General features: G+C 35.4%; 1 protein-coding gene across 15 annotated transcripts in view; it reads left to right on the top strand.

The window, feature by feature from the left end:
* Nucleotides 1-25,194, top strand: part of SOX6 (SRY-box transcription factor 6) — a 633,064-nt gene that overhangs the window by 185,973 nt on the left and 421,897 nt on the right. The gene's annotated exons all lie outside the window — the stretch shown is intronic.

The raw sequence follows: 25,194 nt of genomic DNA on the forward strand, positions 1-25,194 counted from the left end.
AAGGATCTCAAGCAGACTAAATGTTGAGTGCAGAACCCAGTTGGGGCTCGATCTCACAACCCTGAGATCATGATCTGAACCAAAACCATGAGTCAGATGCTTAACCAACTGTGCTACCCGGGCACCCCTGTGATACTATGCCTTTACCCATGAAATTATACTGTGTAGAAGTGCAACTATAAAAGAATTCTGGGCAGAAATGTAGATTTGGAAATTATCTGTAAAGGAGTGATAGTTACAACCACGGAATTATGTGATATCTCAAGAAGGAGAGGGAGAGGGGGACAATGAAAGAATGATAAAATAATAAGCAAAGAATAATAAATAGAAAAGTTTTTACATCCTAGAAGTCAAAGGAGAAGAAGAGACTGGGGCAACTGGCTGGTTCCCTTGGTAGAGCATGCAACTCTTGATCTCTGGGTCATGAGTTTTTTAAGTAGCCTGGATTCTACTTAAAAAAAAAAAAAAAAATGACCAACAGTGTCAAATACTGCTGAGAATTTTAGAAAAATGAGGATCTGTCAATAGAAGCTTATAGGTGAGGCCAGAAGCTAAAAGGCAGAGGACTGAGGTGTGAAGATGATGATCAGGAAGTAGTTGCAAAACAGTAGAATACTTTCAACAAAGGTTGGTGGCTTAAGGAGCAAAGGGATGGAACAATCCCTTAATGTTAGAGAGACCATTGACATAGGTCCTCTTTTAAAATGTTAACATAGGGAGAACACAATTGTTGATGTAAATAAAGGGAGCAATCAGGAAGAAAGAAAAGGGAGGAAGAAAGCTGAAAGAAGAAAAGAGGGAGAAGAAGATTTCCTACTGCTTGAAATAGTTTTGCTCAAAGATATTTTTGATAGATTATTCATTTCCTAGGGCTGCTGTAACAAAGTACCACAAACTAAGTGGCTTAAACAATAGAAAATTATTCTCTCACAGTTCAGGAGGGTAGAAATCCAAAATCAAGGTGTTGCCAGTGGCTACACTTGCACTTCCTTTGTTCTTTCTCTCTAGCTTCTGGAGGCTTGATGGCAGTGGCTGGAATGCCTTGACTTGCAGCTGCATAACTCCATTCTCTGCCTTCATTGTCCCATGATGTTCTTCCTGTGTCTCTGTGTCTTCATGTGGCTGTCTACTTATAAGGGCTGCAGTCATATTAGATTAAGAGCCCACTATGCTCCGTATGACCTCATCTTCATTTAGCTAATTTTATCTGCAACTACGTTCAAATAAAGTTGCATTCTGAGGTATTGAGGATTAGGGCTCAAACATATCTTTTTTGTTGGGGGGATATAATCCAATTTATAACAATAGGTATTTATAGATTACTTTATCTTTAAACCCAATACAACTCTGAGCCACTTTTTAAGCATATCTCCCCTACTGTAGTTTTATTTGTTCATTAATTCTGCAGATAGAATTTGGGTAACCTGGAGTTTTTTTTTGTTTTTTTGTTTTTTTTTTTTAAGATTTATTTATTCATGAGAGACACAGAGAGAAGGCAGACACATAGGCAGAGGGAGAAGCAAGCTCCTTCAGGGAGCCCGATGCTGGACTTGACCCTGGAACCCCAGGATCATGGCCTGAGCCGAAGGCAGACGCTCAACCACTGAGCCACCCAGGCATCCAAACTTGGAGTTTTTGATATATGAAGCTAACATTTGTCATGCTGTTTCTAGTTGAGGTCTGACATTTAATTTGCTCACTTAGTCTTCTAATGTCAGCAGTACATTCCATGTATTTTATGTTAATTCAAGAAATATTTGTTGAGTACCTACTGTGGCAGATAACCATGATAGGGACCGTGGGACACAGCTTCTCAACTGGTGTGCTGTGCAAAGTTTCTTCTTTGGATTACAAATGTTCCAAGGTATGGATCCCTCCAGCCTTAAAGGTGTCAAGTAAAATATGGGGTGGCAGGTCGGGATAAGCACCTCTGGCCATTAGCATCCTTGAGAGTCTCCTCCAGCATGTCATATAAATCTTAACATTTTCTCTCTGTACCATAGAATGTAAAAGATGAGGAGCCTTTCTGGATTTACAGAGAAGTATAAATTGTCCTTACCCTCCAGGAGATTATAATCTGTTTGATAACTAAGGACAACATATGAATGATTTAAAATGAAAACCAGTGTGCGATAAATGCCAAATAAGAGATTAGAGAAAGCATTAAGGAATAGGTTGAATTTGATGTTACCTGTGAAGTCTGAGTAACGTATCTTACAAGGGATGAAGAAACATTATAGATAGGAAGTAAGGCATGACTCAAGTTGTACATTTCTGAAAATACAAGGTATTTGATGAGTGGGGAGTAGGGCATTGTTTTTAAGAGAAGATGTTCTATATAGGAAATCTGTAGACTTGGAAAGGTGGATTGGGGTTAGCTACTGAAAATGATTTGAAGACTGGGATCATGCCTTAGGTATTTTTGGTCATCTGTTATGTCTAGGGAAGCAACTTGCATATATTAAGTGTGAAGTAAAATAAGTTTGCTGAATGGATCTATAATAATTAGTGGTTATTTTGATGATCCAAAGGCTACTTATTCACTCCTGTTTTCCTTGTTACTTTAAATATTTTATGGTTTTCTTTCTTAGTGTGTGCCTTTGGCTTGTTTAATTTAGTAATAAGCTGCATAATCAACATATCTTGAACTAGTCTGTCAACTGAATCATATTATTAAGATGGGAGGAGAGAAGAGCAATGATAAGTGTTTTAAAAGACTTTTTTTTTTGGATCCTCAACTCTGTGGTCAACTATCTTTGACAAAATGAGAAAGAATATACAATGGAAAAGAGACAGTCTCTTCAATAAATGGTGCTGGGAAAATTGGACAGCCACATACAGAAGAGTGAAACTGGACCACTTCCTTAAACAATACACAAAAGTAAACTCAAATGGATGAAAGACCTAAGTGTGATACATGAATACATCAAAATCCTAGAAAAAGAACACAGGCAGCAACTTCTTTGACCTCGACTGCAGCAACTTCTTGCTAGATGTGTCTCCAATGGCAAGAGAAACAAAAGCAGAAATGAACTGTTGGGAGTTCATCATGATATAAAGCTTTTCTACAGCACAAGAAATATTCAACAGAACTAAAAGGTAATCTATGGAATGTGAGATGATATTCACAAATGACATCAGATAAAGGGCTGGTATCCAAGATCTTGTCAAGAAATGGGCAGAATCCAGCCAGGAAATGGGCAGAAGACACGAACAGACATTTCTCCAAAGAGGATATATAAATGCCTAACAGATACATGAAAAATGCTCCACATCACTCGGCATCATGGAAATTCAAATCAAAACCACAATGAGTTGCTACCTTGCACCAGTAGGACTGGCTAAAATGAACAACTCAGGAAACAACAGATGTTGTCGAGGATGCAGAGAAAGGAGAACCCTCTTACACTGTTGGTGGTATTGCAGACTGGTGCAGTCGCTCTAGAAAGTAGTATGGAGGTTCCTCAACAAGTTACAAAAAAAAACCAATTACCCTATGACTCAGCAATTGCACCAGTAGATATGTATCCAAAGGATACAAGAATAATTACTTGAAGGGGCACATTCACCCCAATATTCATAGCAGCAATGTCCATAATAGCTAAAATATGGGAAAAGCTCAGATGTCCATCACAGATGAATGGTTAAAGAACAGGTGGTCTATATCTCTATCTCTACATCTTATTCAGCCATCGAAAAGAATGAAATCTTGCCATTTGCAATAATGTGGATGGAACTTGGAGGTATTATGCTAAGCAAAATAAGTCAGAGAAAGACAAATACCATATGATTTCACTCATATGTGGAATTTAAGACACAAAACAAACAAGGGGAAAGGAAGGAAAAATAAAATAAGATAAAAACTGAGAGGGAGGCAAACCACAAGAGACTCTTAAATATAGGAAACAAACAGGGTTGTTGGAGGGGAGGAGAATGGAAGTTGGGATAATTGGATGATGAGCATTAAGGAGGGCACTTGATGTAATGAGCACTGGGTGTTATATACAATTGATGGATCATTAAATTCTACCCCTGAAACTAATAATACAGTATGTGTTAACTAAATTGATTTAAATAAAAGTTTAAAAAACCCCTTTTTCTTATGGGGAAGGACTCACTGAAAATTTAAAAGGCTAACCAAAATGTTGATTAGCTCACCTTTTCAACACCAAATTTCTTCATCTTTAAAATGAAAGTGTTGAAAAAGATTTCCTTCTAGATCTAAAATTCTATGATCCTACAACTAATAGACTGTATTATACATGGTTCATATTCTTAAAGGGAAACTTGCATACATATTGCATGATTTGGCTGTTAGCCTCTAAGTTGGTGTTTTATGTAGATAAGTACCTAATTATACAAAGACAATTTAAAGATAATTTGGAATTTTCAAAATATATAAAAGCAAACAATTAAAAATAAGTATAAAGTATATTCTAAGGTTACCTTTACAGTTCTTGAAACTGTAGCCTTCCTCTGAAGAAATTAAATTTGATTACATTTAAAATCATGTGATTTTTAACAGAAATAAATATACATATTCAAATCATTTGTGCTCTGCACAATTATTAGTATTCATGTCTTTAGTTTTAATCAATATTCATTTTGTTTCTTATTGCAATAGAACGCTGAAGAAATAATTCTTGCAATTTCATCTGCTGTGCAGAGGAGTCCTCAATTAATAATAACTAAGTTAACTGTGATGAATACTATTATTTATCTTACATATTGAACAGAAAATAGTTATATACTTATGGCAACTTGTTCAAAGTTAGATTGTTATTATAAGTTGGATTGTTACCATCTCATATGTAATATATAACATCTAATATAAACCTGAATACTAAGAAAACATCCAAGAAATAAATATATCTTTAAATATTTGTGATTACCATTTTTTTCTGTGAATGATTTTATGAACTAAATAGTGTCTCTCCAGTGATTATTTTTAATGTTAAATTTATATAGACTATAGAGATGGCATCTTCGACAAATATTTGATGTCATTTTCTATTCACTCACCCAATATTTCTTGGGCACTTGCTTATGAACCTAATGTTCTGTTAAAGGCTGAGGATACAAATCTAAATAGGGCAGAGTTTTTAATGTCAAAAAGCTTATAGGTTAGAGGGGCAAATGAGATAGGTTCATAATTATAGTACAATATGATATCCAGTTGATGAAAGTTTTTATAAGATGCTATGAGCCAACAAAAGAAGAAATTAATTTTAAAAGAAGACATGTAAAGAAAATTTGATCAAAGAAGTGACTTTGAGTCATGTATTTGATAGAAGAGTAGAAGCTCGAAAGAAGTAAGCTCCATAATGGCTGAATCTCTGTCTTGTTCACTATTCTGTCTCTTATGCCTAGAATAATGCCAGGGACAGAAGAAGCATTTTAATTTTTTTTTTATTTTTTTTATTTATTTATGATAGTCACAGAGAGAGAGAGAGAGGCAGAGACACAGGCAGAGGGAGAAGCAGGCTCCATGCACCGGGAGCCCGACGCGGGACTCGATCCCGGGTCTCCAGGATCGCGCCCCGGGCCAAAGGCAGGCGCCAAACCGCTGCGCCACCCAGGGATCCCAGAAGAAGCATTTTAATACTAGCATTTAATACTGGGGTATGGGAATTTAAAAAGGACATGCCCAGAAGCAGGAAAACCATAGGCAAAAGCATGAAAATATGGAAGATCATGGCATATGTGAGGACTTACAATTTAATTTTTTATGACTGGGATGAGGGACTATAAAGTGTGTACTAAAATCTAATGATTGGGATGCCTGGGCCGCTCAGCGGTTGAACGCCTGCCTTTAGCTCAGGGCGTGATCCTGGAGACGCGGGATCGAGTCCCACATGGGGCTCCCTGCATGGAGCCTGCTTCTCCCTCAGCCCATGGCTCTGCCTCTCTCTCTCTCTCTCTCTCTGTGTCTCTCATAAGTAAATAAGTAAAATCTCTTTTAAAAAAATCTAATGATTAAGAGAATGTACTTTGGAACATGTACAGACCATAATTTGAATCTTGACTTCATATTATACTGCTTTTGTGATCATGGGTAAAGCTCTGATCCTCTGTTGTTCCACTTAAAAATATAACAAATAATATTTGTTTATAATGTTCTATATAGATTTACTGGCAATAGTACCTGGCAAACGGAAAACATCAAATAAATTATTAAACCATTAATACTTTTTTTGAGGAAGTGGAGAGCCCTGAGACTGGAGAAACAGATATGATGAAATTTTGAAGGACTTTGTGTGATAGAATTTGGACCATCCTGTAGGTGATTGAGAGCTACACATCATTTTTGAATCCTGAAGCATAAGTTAGGTAGTTTTATAAACCTTATAATATTAGAGGACTGCTGGCTGTACAGAAGGTCCTCACAGAATATAAATTGAGTAAATGATTTCAATATTTAAAGCATGTATATAAAACAAAATGTACTGGAATCTAGAATTTCAGTTAAATTTTAAATTTAGTTAAATTTTAGTTTGCACACCCTCACAGAAGGTATACTGAGTAAACAGTTTGAATATTTAAATCATGGATATAAAATGAAATATACTGGGATTTAGAATTTATGGGAGAAGTTTGTTAAGACTTGGTAGCAAATAGCTACCACTAGGGCTTTCTATTTCTCCAGGTATAATTTGAGTGCCCCTAACTGGATTAACTACTTGTATAACTAGCAGGATTTGAGTGGCTGTTAAAAATGCCGATTCATGATGCCCCCATCCCTGCTGAATTAGAATCTCTTGAAGCCCTGGAATCTTTGTCTAAACAGATTCTATAGATGGTTCTAATCACCACAGAGATTGGGAACCATTTTCTAGAAAAATATTTTGGTAGAAAGCTACAATTTAAAAAAATAAGACAAATGTAAAATTGGATTTCTGATTAAGGTACCTTGTATCACTGAGTACATCTAAACTCTGATATCAAAAACTGACCTTTTAAGTACATTTGTTTTAAAAATTTAAAACCTCCAAAGTAACAACATGTAAACAGCCAATTCATATGTTATTTCAGTTTCATTTATAAATTACTTTTGAATCCTTTGGCTTAAATGGAGAAAATTCCACAACTTTACTTTTGACTATAATTAACTTGGCATATGCTTTTGAGTTAATAATGAGTCCTGAAGTTCCTTAAAGAGCTTTTAAAAAGGTGCTAATGTCCTTTCATTGTTCCTAAATCACTGAGTGGGGTGCAGATAGTTGTCTTAAATAAAGTAGTGCTAATTAAATATAGTTATTCACGTCTGTCAAATGAAGTTAACTATATTTGTGACTTAGAGTAGAGGGATGGAAAGTGAAAAAAGTGTTTGAAATGTATGAAATGAATGCCAGTTAAACAGAGAAAGTATAATTATTAAGGTTTCGTGGTAATTGGTTTGCTAAGGGACCTTTTGGGAAAATCCCTAAATAGCACTTTTCCCTTGTTTCTGAATACAATATGATTTGTTTTTTCTTCCCTTTCTGATCTCACGCCTTATTTCCTACAGAGAACTTCATGATTATTAGAATTCAGGAAAGGTTTGGTAAGGTCTATCCAGACGGAACCATTAGTACTTTCAATAGCAAAAATGTAAAAATGCTCATAATGCTTTACATAACTAAATAGACTGTAAGAAACTGAGTAAGTTATCTATGATGTATACTTTACATGAAATCTGAGCCATAGTGGGACAATTCAAGCACTAGAAATTTAGTAAATTTAAGCCATCAGTAAACATTAGTATGCTTCTTAGTTGTTAAATATGTGCCTCCTTTTTTTTCCTCTTATAATCTCCTGTTCCATTTTTTTCTTTCTCATGTTTCTTTCATCTAGCTTATAAATTTGAATATTTGCATTTCTTAGCCATGTATCTTCTTAACTATAGTGTAGACTGAAATACCCAAGGGGCAATGGGATTTTGCATAGTTATTATGAAATGACTTGAAATTTTATTTTAATTTTTTTTCCAGCTGTATAACTTGTTTATTTTGGAAATCTGTCTGGCTTGTTTTGTGGAAATTATCATCTTAGATAAAGTGTTTACCATGTGCCAGGTATTATTTGAGACAATAGATATATAACAGTGAATAAAACAAAACCCCTGCTCTCATTAAGTTTGTATTCTAATGGTAGTAGGGGAGATATTAAAAAATAACAAATAAGCAAGTAAAATAGAGTATGTCAGAAGGTGATAAGTGCTGTGAAGAAACACCAAGTAGAATGAAGGAGGGATGGAGTGCTGAGGTGGAGAGTTAGCTATTGTATAAAATGAAGTAAGGCCTCATGGATAAGGTGATATTTGAGCTGAGGTCAGAAAGAAGTGAAAGAGGAAATCATGCAGATATCTGGGGTATGTATAGATGTACACTTGATGAGTTTGAGGAATAGTAGTAAGGGGACCAGTGTATCTGTATGGTGTGAATGATGAAAATATGCCAAATTTAAGCCACTGCAAGGGCTGTGCCTCAGCTTTTACCCTGAGGAAGATGGGAAACCATGGGAGGGAGCAGCCGGCAAAGGGAGAGGGAGAGACAGGCTCCTTGCTGGGCAGAGCTGATGTGGGGCTCAATCTCAGGACCCTGGGATCATGACCTGAGCCTAAGGCCGCCGCTGAACTGGCTGAGCCACCCAAGTGCCTCTCTTTTTCTTTTTTTTAAAATTCCCGTTATTCTCATCCAGGCTTTTATCACCTCACATATATTTAATCTCTCCAGCTAGATTATAAAGCCACTGAGAGATAGCCACCAGAACTCTCTCTCTCTCTCTCTTTTTAAACCTTAGATCATGATCAAATATGTTTGACTACTTGTGACAAACTGTACGAAGTGAGTGGAGACCAGTGTACAAAAGCAATTCCATGTGAGAAGCAGGAATTCTTTTTTTTTTTTTTAAGATTTATTTATTTATGATAGACATAGAGAGAGAGAGAGAGAGAGAGAGGCAGAGACACAGGAGGAGGGAGAAGCAGGGTCCATGCCGGGAGCCCGACGTGGGACTCAATCCCGGGACTCCAGGATTGCGCCCTGGGCCAAAGGTAGGCGCTAAACCGTCGAGCCACCCAGGGATCCCCAGAAGCAGAAATTCTTAATTTGTGTTCAAGTCATGGACTCTTTTTAAAATAAAAAAAAAAATTTAACTTATTTTATTTAAATTCAATTAGTTAACATAGAGTGTATCATTAATTTCAGATGTAGAGTTCAGTCAAGTCATGGACTTTAGAGAACCTTTTGAAAACTATTGGAAGTCTTTCTAGAAAACATGCACATGCCTGGCATTTTGCACATGATCTCAGGGTCCATGGACTTTGCAGCCCCTACCCCAGACTTTGGTTAGATATCCATTTGATCTGAACCAGAACTATGTCTTACTCTTTGTTTCACTAGTACCTGACATGATGTTCTGTCTTTAGTTTGATATTTGCTGATAATGGCAATAATGAAACCATTTGTCTATTCTTTGCAAAGGTCATTGTACTGGAGTTCCTGATGTCTAAAAGTTCTGCATACTAATAAACACTAATTATCACATCCTATGTCCATTGTTAAGAGACATGGACTATCAAATATAAAGGTCATTGATATGATGTATTTAAGTTAAAAGTGGGTGTGTTTTCTGTAGCATAGTATTAGTTATTTGAGAGGTTGATTATTTCAGTGTACCTGAGTTTCTTTTAATAGCTGATACCAACTGCAAGGAAGGTAACAAAATACTTGATGTTTTGTCATATGTGCCTATTTCAATAACCCAGCAATATCTTGAAATGACCTGGTGTGGAGGATGAGAAAAGTCTAGGGACTGCTGCCAAGTCCTACAGAGCAGCAACATGGAAGTTGTTTAGTCAGTTTTACTAAAAGTTTGAAATCTACTATACTAGAGGCAAGTGCAGAAACTGTGTTAATTGCTAGCTTATTTTCCATATGGTTCTGTTTTAATGAAGCATATTTGATGCAGATGGTTGGAAGTAATGTCTAAACTGGCCCTGACTAATTCCTACAGTGCTTCCACTCCAATACTTAACAGTGCCTTTGTAAAGTTTCTTCATTCACACCTTAAAAAAATTATTTTTAATTTTTATTTTCTAGTTAAAATGTGGCCTAGAATAACGTGAAAATCATTCTTTAAACTTGACCTCTGAAAAGAACAAGAACAGTCATCTCTATGATTCTAGGTCAACATTACTTTCCAATTTGGTTTCTTTCATATTAGTGGGGTTCTTTCATCATTATATGGTTTTCTGAAAGTATTTAGTTGAGGAAATTGGCATTACAAAGGATCACAGATAGGAACTTCATAGGAACTGAAGTGACTTTACCAATAGCTTTGTTAACATGACAATACTCTTATCTCTTCAGGGATTGAAATGCAGCAGCTTGGAATATAAATAACTATCCTTTATTTGCACATTCTGTATATCTTATGCAATGAAATTGGACATGCTAGATATTAATGTTAAGTTAGAAGTGAAATCAAGGATAAATTGCCCAGCAATACTGCAAAAATCCTTCCATTTTCTTTCTTCCCTTCTATGAGACTAGAATATCAACATATAGTCATTGTGTTTGTCTTAAATCTTTAGAGAGAGTTCAGATATGTTATCTTGCTTAACAATGATATGCTGATTTCCTCTAAGTGTTTTATTTTCATGTACTTGTTGCTAAATATGTGCACTTGTCTTCATATTTGTTCATATTTGCTTAAGAATATAGATAATGTTCTTGTTAGACTGGAGGTTGAGTTCTGCAGTGCAAAAAAAGAGACATGGTTCAGTGGGTTTGTATCCATTTTGCTATGTTTTTTTTCTCACATTGTCACTTAAATATTCTCTTTGTTATCTGAATAGGACATCTGCTGACTAGCCTGACCCTCTTTACCTGATTGTGTGAAAAGTCTTGGTTAAATCTGTTAGGCCTTGGAGGCCCAGGGATCTGCTAAGTGCTTCTGAGCTTGAAAGACACACTGTCCTTGGTCTGTTTTATGTTTCCCACTTATGGATTCCTTTGATAAATAACCCTGATGTAGGTATGGGATAAGCCAAACAATGCAGTATTCTGAGCAGTAATTGATCCAGAGGGCTAATTACCTCTTAATAAACACTGGACTTTTTCTCATATTGTAGAGAGGTTCAAAAATGTAGTACAAAAATTAATTTTTCACCCAACTTAGTTGTTGTAATACAGGCAGTCTGAACACTGTAGAAAAATAATCAAAAAAAGAAAAAACCCCACAAAACCTAGTTTGTGAGAAACCTTTTAGAATCACAGTTCTGTTTTTATTTACCTCTATTTCCCCCTTGTCTTTCACTAGCAAGAAAGTTAACACTAGACTGGGCAGTGTTCTGCCCAGATATATTTGCATGTGTTTGGGGAGTTGTATTGAACATACCCCTTTGCCACAGAAAGTATTCTCTTTAAATGTCAATTTCAATGTTGAAATTTTATGAGAAAGGAAAGGAATACACATTTTCACTTATTTTAAACTTCTCCTTGGAAAATGTAGTTTGCTGCTGTTGTCTCAAGTTGGAAGAAATTGCAAAGTTTTCTTCAAATACTCATGGAAAGCAAATGCAATCCTGAATTAGACTAGAAAAAAAAGGTACCTTCTAAAAATCTGAATAATTATAACAGGTCTGTGTTAGTCATTTTTTTAAAACTTTTTCTCAATTTATATTCATCCTGGAGTTGACCTCCCCCCTCCTTCTTCGTCTTCTTCCTCTTCTCCTCTTCCTCCTCCTCCTCCGCCTCCTTCTTCTTCTTCCTCTTCCTCAAACAACTCCTCCTCCTCCTCCTCCCTCCTCCTCCTCCTCCCTCCTCCTCCTCCTCCTCCTCTTCTTTCTTCTTCTTTCTTCTTCTTCTTCTTCTTCTTCTTCTTCTTCTTCTTCTTCTTCTTCTTCTTCTTCTTCTTATTTCTTCTTCTTCTTTTCCTCTTATTGTTTTATCTTGCCTTGTTTGTTTTATTCCAAGCATAGTTTAACTTTTCACTGAAGCAAGAGCCTAAAAAGGTCAGAGTAAGAAGCGAACAATTACCTTGTTTCAGGATAGAATATATTATTTCCCAAGTAATGTTTTTTTTTTCCAAGTAATGTTTAAATACGGAATTGAAGAATTACTGTTGAGTTTGATTCACTTTGAGAAATCTCAGAAAAATTTTAAAGATTTGTCACTGTTTCTCTTCTTATAGAAATGCTTCTTTTTTTAAAAAAATTATTTATTCATGAGAGATACAGAGAGACAGACAGAGACATAGGCAGAGGTGTGGGACTCCATCCCAGATCCCATCATGCCCTGAGCCAAAAGCAGACCCTCAACTGCTGAGCCACCCAGGCATTCCTAGAAATGCTTCTTAAACTCAAAGAGAATAGCTCTTTGGAATACTCTCTGATTTTGAACTCCATGGAAAGCCACTTACAATAGGAGTGGGAGCCCTATGCTGAATTAGGCAGCTGGAGATCAGCTATTACCATGGTGTTGATAGTAACGTACGTTTTGGAGGGGCTCTGGACATGAGGTTTAAAATACCACGTTGCCTCAGACACTTGCTAGGGACAAGAAAAATCCAGCTATGTAGCTTTTTCACCATTATTGTATAGATGTTAGGTACTTGGGAAGTTCCTTCCTTTTCTTTTTCAGAGAAATAATACTCTTATTTTAGAAATAAAACAAGATATTTAGCTGGGCTTCATGTTAGTTAGGCTTTAGGCTTTTAAAATTTTTCTTTTTTAAAATTTCTCACTATGGTTTTCAGGTCTTATTCTTGAACTGTTTCTCTTTTGGTCTTGATTTTGTTTTCAGAGAAATAGCAGAGCTAAGCTTTTCATTTAATTGTAATAAAATACTGCCCTAAAGAAGAAGGAAATATGATTTTTTTACTGGTTTATATAGAAAAGCATATAACTGTAATAATATTTTAACTATAGTTTGTATAGACCATACTCATTTAAACTCTATGCAAATCTTTGTTACTTCAGGGCAAACAAGCTACAAAACCATAATGTGTGGTGTAGTGAGCACACACCATAAATTTGATAATCATACTTGTGAATTCATCATATTTTATATAGGAGATCGCTGTAGCATTATAAATAGTAATGTGCAAATGACGTGAAAAAATGTTGCCACATTCTTGACTGTTTAGTGATTTTAATGCCACTGTATTATTTCATTTTGTGCCAAGTTGCATTGATTGATAAGTGAAGATAGTAAAATACCAGAAATTTTACATTGGTTTTAATGTGTGGAGTTTCTATAATTCCCCTCAAATCTGGAATGTTAACATAAATACTCCTTTTGTGGGGTAGCAGGAAACATACTGCCCAGACTACACATGTTACCCCGCTAGGCCTGCATCTACTGTTTAGAGAAATAGGAGTGGGAGGCTGTTTTAAGTGAAAGTGAAAAAAGGCATTTGTTTAGCTGCATGGCAACACAAATATTTCACTTAGTGAGGACTGACAATGCATCTCATTATGTGAGCCGGTGCCAGCTTGTAAAAAATTTCTGTTTAACTTTCCATATTAGTTGAAGGTGCTGTGCTTAACTGTTTGAAGCCTGGCATCCAGGTTCCTTCCCTTGCTCCCATCCCCAACACACACTTTTTGTCTACCACTGTTTGTTTATAATCCCAAAGTAATAGATAAGAGAGAGCCAAGGATATTTGGTCCATTGAATGCTATTAGGAATATGTGGGGAAACCTGCCAGATTGAAGTCTGCCTCAGGCTAAACATTTGTCACTTCTTCCCATTTCTCCTATTCCGGATGCACTTTCCTTAAGGCTAATTGTTATATTTTGTCTTGACAGTAGAAACATTGTGTGGTATTTTGTTTTAAATTGACAGTTACCTTGTGGTGCTACCATTGCCTGAGTAGCATGTTCTCAAGGTAATAATTCTTATTCTTAGATTCTTGAATCTCCCTTTACAATGTGTTTGGAGCTTAGGCTATTTTTGTTTCTTGTAGCAGTAGAAGGCAGAGTAAAATAAATTAATGATGACCATTGTATCACTTGTTTAAAATAATCTATTTTACAGATTTTGATCTGAAGAAGGTAGAGAAGTACTTTCTATTTCGAGAGTGTTTGAGATAAAGTCTCTGTGTTCTCATTGGCATGATCATTACCTGTGTGTATCAATTTCAATAGCTTTATCCAGATACGGTGGTATAAGGAGAGGGCAAAATACATTTTTAGATGTCTGTGGCTGTAATACATAAATGAAAGATTCTTAGCACTCACGAGCATAGGATGATGTGCAAGGACCAACTGTGTGAGTATTCCAAAAAATGAACATTTTTTTCATAATTTCATCATATTTTTTGAAGCTGTGGGATCAGGAGTGTCAATTCGTTAAGAGAACATTTCGAAACATTTTACCCAGTGAGAGAGCCCTAGTAACAGAATAAACTAAGAGAAGTAATTTATAATGCACAAAGCACTTTAAAATTATAAAAACCAAGAGAGTTAAAAGTGGGGATCACTTTGCATGAAAAAATTGGAAACAAATTCAAATTGTTGACAATTCCTCTGTACTAGTTAATATCTGCATAAGGTTTAGGTGATTGCACTTTATGAGTATGTTTACATTTCTTTCATAAAAGTAGTTGGGGCATTTAATTTTTTTTAAAATAAGAAAAGATTCAGATATGAGAATTAGAAATTTATGATAAAACATTTTCCTTTTTTTCTAAATTAAGTAGCTGGAAATTTGTAGCAAAATCTTTCCCTCCTCTTCCTTCCTCTACTGCATTCTGGTTCTTATTGTATTCCATCTTTCTCTATTTTTAGGGTAGACTTTGGTCCTCTGGGAAAAGAGAATCCTTTTAAATCCTAAAAACTGTGGCATCATCTGTTAGGCAGAAGCCTGAACTGGCTGGGGATTGTAAATGCCTGCCAAGGATCTTTCTGACCTCTTTACTTCTTACTACCTCCATAGTAGTTGTGGATTTTTGCTTAATTAGTCACATTCTAGCCCTGTGTCTGGGCTTTTTAGATAGGGAACACAATATGCCATCAGTTGATGGGATGGGCCAGGGTGTGGAAGTACTAGAAGGCAATGCAGTTGCAGTCTGGATGGAACCCAAAGTAAATATTTTGCCGTTAGCTTTCTCATCAATTAGATAGTCACGGTTAGCCTCAAAGGGCTAATATATGGATTTAAAAAAAACACATTTGGATTTTTCAGTTCTGCTTGTTATTGCTTATTTCCTTCTAATAAAAAGCAGCTCACTTCCTCTCTTCAAGCAGAACCATGCTTCAACTTTCCCAGCAAATCTTGTCTGAGGGTCAGTGAATTGGTCTAGTATCAAGAGCACAAATATGAGGCTTCAAATTTACTAAATAGTTCTTATTCCTCATTCCATGGTTTGGAGTGAGAGGTAGAAGGTAGAGGGATTGTTTCTATAGCATCTCTGTCTCCATGCTTCCACCCTGCCCATCCAATTATTAGTTCAGATTTAGAGTACTTGGTATCTGCCTTAAAGGACACTATTACAATATCCAGTCACAAATTTAATAGCTCCAAAAGTGGAAAAAAACCCTTCTGGTTCCTTGCCACTTACAATGCATGGAAGATAGTAAACATCCAATGAGTATTTGTCGAATGAATAATTGAGTGGATGAGTGAGAATATAGGAAATGTTGACAAGAAGAGAAGAGTATAAAGTTCTTAAAAGATGTGATTGAGAATGATTTAGTGTTATGGACACTTGAAGTTCAAATTCGGAGATTAACTGGTAAAACTGTTGGAATGAGGAGTCCTTAATTCAAAAAAACTTGGACAGATTTACTTTTCTAGCTGGTACAAATTAGCCATCAGTTTTTTCCAGGAGTTGTCAGGTAGCATTCAATTTCCCAAATTTGAAATTTTGGAGGCAATGGGATCCTCTAAAATGCCATCTTTGGAAAACTGCCTAGGATTCAGAATAAGTTATTTTTATAGTACTAGAGAGACTAGACAACATCTTAGAAATTTCTGTACCTATCTGTGGTTTCATATTTCCTTTGCAAAGAGTTATGGTAGAAACATGAAGCTGCGTAGTGGGGAGAGTTGGTATGCCATGCTATAGGAAGTTTGGCAGAAGAGTTTCTATCTGGATATGCATTTTCTTTCTTTTTTTTAATGTTTCAAGTTTTTATTCAAATGCAAGTTAGTTAACATACAGTGTAATATTAGTTTTAGGTGTAGAATTTAGTTATTCAGCATTTAGGTACAAAACAGTGCATAAGAACAAGTGCCCTCCTTAATCCCCATTACCTATTTAATCCATCCCCCCACCCACTCCCCCATAAACTATCAGTTTCTTCTCTATACTTAAGTTTATTTCTTGGTTTGCCTCTTTCTCTCTCTCTGCCCCCTTTGCTCATTTGTTTTGTTTCTTAAATTCCACATGTGAGTGAAATCATATGGTATTTGTCTTTGTCTGACTTGTTTTGCTTAGCGTTAATACACTCTAGCTCCATCCACACATCATTGCAAATGGTGAGATTTCATTCTCTTTTATGACTAATATTCCATCATATATATATATATGTGTGTGTGTGTGTGTGTGGTATATATATATCCAATTATTTTACATATATATGTGTGTATATCTATATCTATATCTATATCTATATCTATCTATATATATATATATCCCACATCTTCTTTATCCATTCATCAGTTGATGAACATTTGGGCTCTTTCCATAATTTGACTATTGTTGATAATGTGCTATAAAACTCGAGGTGCATGTATCCCTTTGAATTAATATTTTTGTATCCTCTGGGTAAGTACCTAATAGTGCAATGCTAGGTCATAGGGTAGTTCTATTTTTAACTTTCTGAGGTCCTCTATACTGTTTTCCAGAGTGACTGCATAGTTTTTTACAAACTAGGTAAGAGGGTTCCCCTTCCTCTCCATCCTTGCCAACACCTGTTTCCTGTGTTGTTAATATTAGCCATTGTGACAGGTGTGAGGTGATATCTCATTGGAGTTTTGATTTGTATTCCCCTGATGATGAATGATGTTGAGCATCTTTTTGTGTCTAATGTATGGACATGCATTTTCTTTCTATTCAAATTTGATTTGATTATGAATTACTGGTCTGCACTTGATTATGAATATAAAGGTGGATTTTTCAAGCTGATCAGAGTGTACCTGGCAGTCAGATTGTTTCTGGTTCTACTTTAACCTACTGTGGTGCTAATACCTTATGGGGGAAGCTTTGTGATCATGTTCGTTGTACAGGGATAAGTAGGCTAGTGTAGTGAGTGTGTATTCCTTCAATAGCTTCATTTTGGGAAAAATTCCTTGGGGAGCCACATGTGCTGAACTTCATGCTAAATATTTAAAATCAAGAGATTCCCAAATCTACCAGTATTCTTCAAGACTTTACTCTTTCAACCCAGGAATTTATATAGTCAAGAGATACTATTTTCTCCTAGGTTCTCTTTACTATTATTTTGCCCAATGCCATGCCATTTAGACTGCCAGATATTCTTGAAGTTTGCAATATCTCTCATTATCAATAATTTATTCTGCTTGTGTAGTTAATGGTGTATCTGTGCAAATAGTATATATATTTATATGCTGGCTACAAGGTAACAAAGGCCCAATTGTTTTTATGGTGAAAGGATACAGATTTTCCGTGCCCAATTAAGCAGGTAATTTACATATATATATATTTATATATAGCTTCTCAAACATTAAAACATACTTCCCATTATGTGTGGGAGGTTTACTTCACATTTTATTGCTCATTTCCTGAAATATAAAAATATAAAATAAATTGAAAAATTAAGTATGTATTTGGGGTATCTTTGGCATGTAATACCCAATTCAGATAGTATATGAAGTGTCTCATTCTTTATACATTGTGAATATGATAGCTGCCATTCTAGCATGCATTATTTATAACTCAGAATCTTCTAATTTTGAATAGTACAATGTATTTAAAATGTAGGATTTAAAAAAATAGGTTGTATGAAAAAGATATGAATGGGATATCTTTATCTAAAATCATTTAGATATTTTTGAACTGATTAGTATAGAAGCAGTTTGTATTTTTCTACTCCATACCATTCCTTTTACTGGAATATTTCAGGTAAACATTTTTACTTGTGGGATTTATATTTCATCTTTCAAGTCCCAGCTCCTTGTAGCCTTCTCTGGTCTCACTTCATTTGAACTTCCACAGTACTTTGTATTTCTCTTTCTGTGCTTGTCCTGATTTGTCTTTTTAGTAGTTTAGTAGTTTCTGTAACTATTCCTTTCTGTTAGCTTCTGAACAATTTTTTTAAAAGATGTTTATTTATTCACGAGAGACAGAGAGAGAGAGAGAGAAAGAGAGAGGCAGAGACACACAAGCAGAAGAAGCAGGCTCCATGCAGGAAGTCCCATGCAGGACTTGATCCCGGAACTCAGAACTCCAGGATCATGCCCTGGGCTAAAGGCAGACACTCAACTGCTGAGCTACCCAGGTGTCCCTGATCAGTTTTTTCTTTTTTTTTTTTTTTTTAATTTTTTTTTTTAATTTATTTATGATAGGCACACAGTGAGAGAGAGAGAGGCAGAGACACAGGCAGAGGGAGAAGCAGGCTCCATGCACAGGGAGCCCGATGTGGGATTCGATCCCGGGTCTCCAGGATCTCGCCCTGGGCCAAAGGCAGGCGCCAAACCGCTGCGCCACCCAGGGATCCCAGTTTTTTCTTTTTTTTTTAAGGACAGGTATATTAAATCAAATACATCTTAAATAACTTATATGACTATATAGTACCTGTTTTTCCATAAGCACTCAGTAAATAATTATTGAGATAATCAAAAATTTTGAAAGACTCCACACTCTCAGTTCCTTTCATAATTTATGAAATTTACATTGCTCTTCTTACATTTGGTTTCTCTTATATGTGTTGATTGTCTTTACTGTTTTCATATTATCCTGGGAGTTCAGGAGGAAATAGTTTCTTGAATTTGCTGATGAGTTTAATGCAACATCTTTTTAAAATATGAATTATGTTATTTATTGTGGGTCCCTGAACAAAATCTGGAGTTTGTGATTGGGGAATAAAGAAGGAATTGACATGTCACCCTCAGCGTTACTGTTCCTGCTCCTTCAGTCCCTCTTGTCAATCACGATTTTAGAGTGAAATCTATACCATACTTCCTGATACTGTCTCTAATATAGTAGTTTGCTCATAATTAGTGCTCCAAACATATGCATAAAATAAATGTGTGAATGAATTTGACATCAACGAATATTGCCTTTGATGTCTCATTCACTCCTTCCACTAATGGCTTATCTACTCTCCCCAGGCTTTCTTTGCATTTGTGTTGCCCTTCCATTCTTGCATATAAAATCTTCCTTTCAAGAAAACATTTGATGGTTGTTTTCAACCCATGATATAAAGGGTCAATATTAGCTTAGTATGTTCTTCTTTTGTGGCATATGAATTAAAAATGTAGAAATCTTTTCAAATAAAAATTAAGGTAAATGAGTTAAGTTATATGTGATCTTCATTCAAAATAAAGGTGTTGATTTTCTTGACTTCATAGAGAAACATGTTTATAGCTGGGCTCCAAAGCAGTTTTGGTATTGCTTAGGGACCCATGAGGAAATTTCTAGGGAAAGTAGCTGAAGATAGATTACTATAAATCTTTGCAAGTGTCCTAAGGATTTTAAAATTGACAATGGCTAAGAATAGAAAGAAGGATAGAAAGAGTACCTTGGGACAGCTGGCCCTGAAGTGAGGAAATGGAACTAAAGTTACCAAAAGAAAAATCCTTTGTTCTCATTTACCTTAAGAATAACTAGATTCATAGTTTTTGTTCCTCTTTTTGGACTGCTAGAAACAATTCAAGCAAATCTGTGCTGTGCAACTGCTATTACAATGAAGAGTTTGCATTTGTTATTATTGTCTTTACCTGAAGTTACTTCACTGTAATAATTACTGGAAAAAGAAATGATTTATAGCTACACACAGTTTACTGTATTCCTGTTCTAGCATTTTTCTAGTAAAAGCACCTTGATTTTATTTTATGTTTTTGGAGAATGATGCTTCTTTTGGTAAATGTGGTTGTGTAGAGTTGCCCTTATCCTCCCAAGTCATAGAGAGTGGGCATTCCATATGCCTGGTCACATTGATTGATTAGGAAATACACATGTTATCCAAGTCAGGCCAATGATATTTAATCTTGGGATTTTTGCTGGGAATTAATGGGAAAGAAGCACAGCCTTTCTACTGTCATTGCTAACCTGGAGTTTCTGATAGTCATCTTTGCCCCTGAAGTGGGAGAACCTGCCTGAGATATGGAGAGAGACCAATTACTGATTACATTGTTTTATTTTATTTTAAAAATTTAAAAATTCAGTTTGCCAACATAGAGTATAACACTCAGTGTTCATCCCATCAAGTGCCCTCCCTAGGGCCCAGTACCCAGTCACCCCATCGCCCTACCCCTCTCCCCTTCCACAAACCTTTGTTTCCCAGAGTTAAGAGTTTCTCATGGTTTGTCTTCCTCTTTAATTTTTTTCTCACTCAGTTTCCCTCCTTTCTCTTATGTCCTTTTCACTGTTTCTTATATTCCTCATATAAGTGAAACCATATGATGACTGTCCTTCTCTGATTGACTTATTTGACTCAGCATAATTGATTACATCATTTTAACACTGAGTCCAGTGTGTAAGAAGCCAGGACTTTTCAGTTATGTTGAGCTAAGAATTTTTTTATTTTAAATAAAGCTGCTTTGAGTTAGTTTTTTTATTGTAACAAAGTGTTCTAATGAATACAACCAAAATTAAGCAACTGACCATAGAACTGATAGGGTGGATTGATATATGGGATTTGGAGAAATATTTTGATGTCCATTGACTGATCCAATAATGAAATTTATTTATTCCACTTTCCATGAGTGCAAATGAGTGGGGTGATATGATGAAGGTCATTACAATTCCTATTGAAATGATTAATATTGTCAAAGAATAAAATGCAAATGAGATGACACAGCTAGGTAAGTTCTAAGACTTAAGTTTATGTTATTTTGAAAATAGAACAAGTTTTTATGCTAAGTGATAAGTCGGACTGAGAAAGACAAATGCTGTATGATTTTACTCATATGTGGAATCTAAAAGAGCAAATGAAAAAACAAAAAGCAGAACCAGATATATAAATATATAGAAAACAAACCGATGGTTGATAGAAAATAAGGGGTAGGGTAAATGGGTAAAATGAATGAAGGGGAGTGGAAAAAATAGACTTCCAGTTACAGAAGAATAAATCACAGGAATAAAAGGTACATCATAAAGAATATATAGTCAATGGTATTGTAATAGTGTTGTATCCTGTTAGATGGTGGTTATACTTGTGGTGAGCATAGCATAATGTATAGAGTTGTTGAGTCACTATGTTGTAGACCTGAAACTAATGTAACATTGTATGTCAACTATACTCAAAAAAAAAAAATAGAGAAAAATTTTAAAAAGAAAATGGAACAAGTTTATGGACTTTTTTCCTGGGTTAAAGAATACAGTTTTTCAGGGCACCTGGGTGGCTCAGTTGGTTAAATGCCCAATTCTTGGTGGCTCCGGTCATAATCTCAGGGTCATGAGATTGAGCTCTGCATCAGACTCCCTGCTCAGAGCTGAGTCTGCTGGAGATTCTCTCCCTCTCCTTTTGCCCCTCCCCCATTCATGCACACGTGCTCTTTCACTCTAAAATAAATAAATAAATAAATAAAATCTTAAAAAATAAATATATAGTTTTCCTTCCTTCTAATAAAATAAGTTGAGGTTTGCCTATATTTTTAATATTCACTTATCTATTGCAGTTTGATATATTTGTTAGATGTATAACTTGGACAGGAATTGGAGAGAGTACCTGTGCTCTGAAGAAATATCCTCTGCTTGTTACATTTTCATATGTTAATCTTTTCATTAATATGTGATTCTACTTAAGATCAACTTTAATGGATTTACCTCAGATTAGAAATCTTCTCACTAGTTTGGAAAAACTCAAAAAAATGGAAATGGATATTGTAGTACAAATTTTGCTGTTTTCCTGGAAAAATAATTGGAATTGTGATGAAAATTTATTCTCCAAATCTAGTTATGCACGTTCTACTCGACGTTTGTAAGTCACATTTAAAGGGGTAATATTTTTAATGTATATTTGCCTTTTAGGAGGGCTCCATTTTATCTGTCTTTTCACATTGTTTGAAATATGTATATAAAATATGTATGTAAAGACTAGGTTGATATTTGATCATCTCTCAAGCAATACTGAACCATTTTATATTAAGATTTTGTTACTTAAAATATTAAAAAAACCCAACATTAAGATAATATCCTAGGTTTTCTTGCTTTTCCCCCTGCCATTCAAGGATGTATATTCTCAGTCAAATTTGATCTTTTTAACTTGGCAAACCTTAAGTGACAAGGTCTTAAGTTGACACTGTTTTCTCCCTAATTCTTGTAGATTATAGATATGTTCCTCAGATCTAAGAGTCTTAGATCTAAATTCCTTGGGTGCTTATGTTCTCATAAGGAAATGATCATGTTCAGAGGTTGGGGTGTTAACTAGTCCAGGAGACCAAGGCCCCATTAGAACCATTGTAACATCAAGCCAAAGTTACAGAAGCCTTAACCTTTAAGAGTCCATGCAGACAACAGCACATTTGGAATGGCATGCACACTTAGTTGTATGGGTGGAATTTCTCAGAGGTAGTGGATTTTGAAGTTTTATTATCTATCATTAAGCAGGATTTCGCCTTTCCTCAAATGACCCCTAGTGTGCAACCCAGAAAAATTCAGTTTAAAATATAAAATTCCTGGGAGAAAAATGCTTTTGCTGCTGCTGTTTCTCCTTCTTCTTCTTCTTCTTCTTCTTCTTCTTCTTCTTCTTCTTCTTCTTCTTCTTCTTCTCCTTCTCCTTCTCCTTCTCCTTCTCCTTCTCCTTCTCTTCTTCTTTCTTCCTTCTTTCTTCTTTCTTCTTTTTTCTTTTTTCTTTCTTGTTCTCCTTCTTCCTCTTCTTTTTAAGATTTACCAACTTATTTGAGGGGGCAGGGAAAGGAGAGGAAGAGAGAATCCCAAACAGACTCCACGCTGAGCGTGAGCCTGACACAGGGCTCAAGCTCATGACCCTGAGATCATGACCTGAGTCGGAGCCAAAACCAGGATTCTGACACTTAGCTGACTGAGACACCCAGGTGCCCCAGAGAACTGTATTTTTTAATCCAGTAAAAAAAAAATCTATAACTTTGTTGTATTTTTCTTTCTCTTTTTTTAAGGATTTTATTTATTTATTCATGAGAGACACACAGAAAGAGGCAGAGACATAGGCAGAGGGAGAAGCAGGCTCCCTGCAGGGAGACCGATGCAGGACCTGATCCCAGGACTCTGGGATCATGACTTGAGCCAAAGGCAGATGCTCAACCACTGAGCTACCCAGGTGCCCCTCTACTGTCTTTTTAAAAAAATTTTCCTGTTACCCTAGAACCTGCTTCTAAGAGCCCTTCCTTTCTTCTTCTTATAACCCTTCAATGTGGTAATCTTTCTTTTTAGTCATTCACTATTTCTCCTACCCAAACCTATTCATGGTATAGTATCCTACAGGAGTCACATAGACTTTTATTATTATTCTTGTTGTTAAATTTTTTTATGACATTTAAATTAAAATAACAAAAAAATCTCACACAGAATTTCACAATATGCAATCTGTTTTTGCTTTTACCTGCTTGTTTCCAGTCCTTGTCCATGTTTTTTTTTTTTAATTTCACATAACTATAATCAGAGCATGGATATCATTGGGTATTATTTGTTTTTCATTTGATGTTATATAATAAATATTTCCTGTCACAAAAAGCTTGCCATGGCCTATGCAGACACTGGGAGATGCCCTTGTATGTCTTTCTTTGGAAGAGATCTGCCATTTGGGTTTTATTTTGGATAGTTTTCCTCCTGGTTTTGAGATATTCCATTTACAATTAGCCTGAAGTTCTTACTGAGGGAAGACACAGTTTCTGTTTTTTTTTTATGGGAATGCATCTTAACATTTACCATTAACTATGAAGTTTTTTGTAGTTTTATTCCCCTTATCTCTTGCATCTGTTGAGAAGTTTATAGACTTTTTCTTCTTTAATCTATGAACATGGCATCATTGGCAGAGTTTCTAAACCATGTAGCATTACTGAGATAAAAACCTACTTGTTCTTGATGGATTTTCATTTACACTGTAGAATTAATTAATATTTAAAAGATTTTTTGTTCTGTTCTTAAGTGAGATTAGTCTATAATTTTTACTTTCTATATAGTATGTTTACTTTGTTTTGGAATCAAGGGTATTTTAGCCTTAAAAGTGAGTTGGGAGTCATATATATTTTAGCCTAAGAGGAATTCATAGGAGTTCTAGAGACACGAAGTTTAAACTCTAGCTAGGAGGAAAAATATTTTTATCTGTAAAGTATTTTGAAACATCAACCTAAGCTGGCATTTTTGTTTTGTTTTTTAAATTTTGGCACAGGGAGAGACTGGGGGAGGAAATTGGGAATAGAGAAAATGTTGGTAAAGCATGGAGGTTGCCTCTATAAGTCTCTGTAAGTGTGGAGATTGCCTCTATATATTATTTTGGTGTTTATTTTTGAATATATTTTGGCAGACCTATAGTATGATCAATTGGGATTAAGAGGAGGGTAGTTTTATGATGTTGGTTAGGGAAGATACTGGTTATTAGAGAAACCATTAACTGAACATTGAAAAAGGTTCCTGAACCAAAGTTGGAGCTACACATGATCTGAAATTTAAATACGTTTTAATTAGTCTGTTTATATCCCTAATACCCTTAAAAGGTAAAGGATTTGGAAAAAAAGGTACAAGGATAGAACTTCTCCTTCAGGTCCCACAATTTTCCCATTGGTTGCATTAAGCCATTTATGACATTGTTCTCTCTCTAAGACTCTCCTGGGAGTTAATTTTAGTTAGATTTTTATCTCTATAAAAAATCTGGGGAGTAGCTTTGAGTCCATATGTAATTTGACCGATGTTTCATTTCATCTTATAAAAAATAGTTCACAAATGTTAGGAACTCTTCAAGTTTGGCCTTTCTGAGTATCTGATATATGATTACTGATGCAATTTCTTACAAAAGAGGTGCTGACTTTCTTCTGTTCTTACTGTTCTAAATGTATCACAATTTAATTCAACACAATTTTTCAGCACCTACTCTGCACCAGG

Source organism: Canis lupus, chromosome 23 (assembly GCF_048164855.1).
Source record: "Canis lupus baileyi chromosome 23, mCanLup2.hap1, whole genome shotgun sequence".
Lineage (NCBI taxonomy): Eukaryota > Metazoa > Chordata > Mammalia > Carnivora > Canidae > Canis > Canis lupus.